The 498-nt window shown below is 50.2% G+C and overlaps 1 protein-coding gene across 2 annotated transcripts in view; it reads right to left on the bottom strand.

Moving 5' to 3' along the window:
• Ppp1r16b (protein phosphatase 1 regulatory subunit 16B) overlaps positions 1 to 498 on the bottom strand; it is a 97,661-nt gene that overhangs the window by 19,768 nt on the left and 77,395 nt on the right. The gene's annotated exons all lie outside the window — the stretch shown is intronic.

Below are 498 nucleotides of genomic sequence, written 5' to 3'. Positions count from 1 at the left end.
CTGGTCGATAGTTGTGGGCTGTGCAAGGTGAAGAGAGTTTCAGAGATGGATGGGATGGATGGTGGTGACAGTTCTCAATAAGGCTGTACCCGTGAAAATGGCCAGAAGTGTGAAGTGTGTACATCGTTGGCATTGCGGCACAAAAACTGGAAAGAAGAGTAAAAGTTGTAAAAGAAAGAGACAGCATGTCTCCTGAGAGGCTCTGCCAGTGCTCGACTAATGCAGAAGTAGAGGCTCACAGCCATCCTGAGCACAGGGTCCCCAATGAAGGAGCTAGAGGAAGGACCCAAGGAGCTGAAGGGTTTGCAGTCCCATAGGAGGAACAACAATATGAACTAACTAGTACCCTCAGAGCTCCCGGGGACTAAACCACCTACCAAAGAGTACACATGGTGAGACTCATGGCTCCAGCAGCATGTGTATAGCAGAAGATGGCCTAGTCAGTCATCAATGGGAGGAGAGGCCCTTGGCCCTGTGAAGGTTCTATGCCCCAGTGTA

The sequence above is a fragment of the Mastomys coucha genome, unplaced genomic scaffold (assembly GCF_008632895.1).
Source record: "Mastomys coucha isolate ucsf_1 unplaced genomic scaffold, UCSF_Mcou_1 pScaffold15, whole genome shotgun sequence".
NCBI classification, from domain to species: domain Eukaryota; kingdom Metazoa; phylum Chordata; class Mammalia; order Rodentia; family Muridae; genus Mastomys; species Mastomys coucha.
This window is presented reverse-complemented; position numbering and strand designations above follow the sequence as displayed.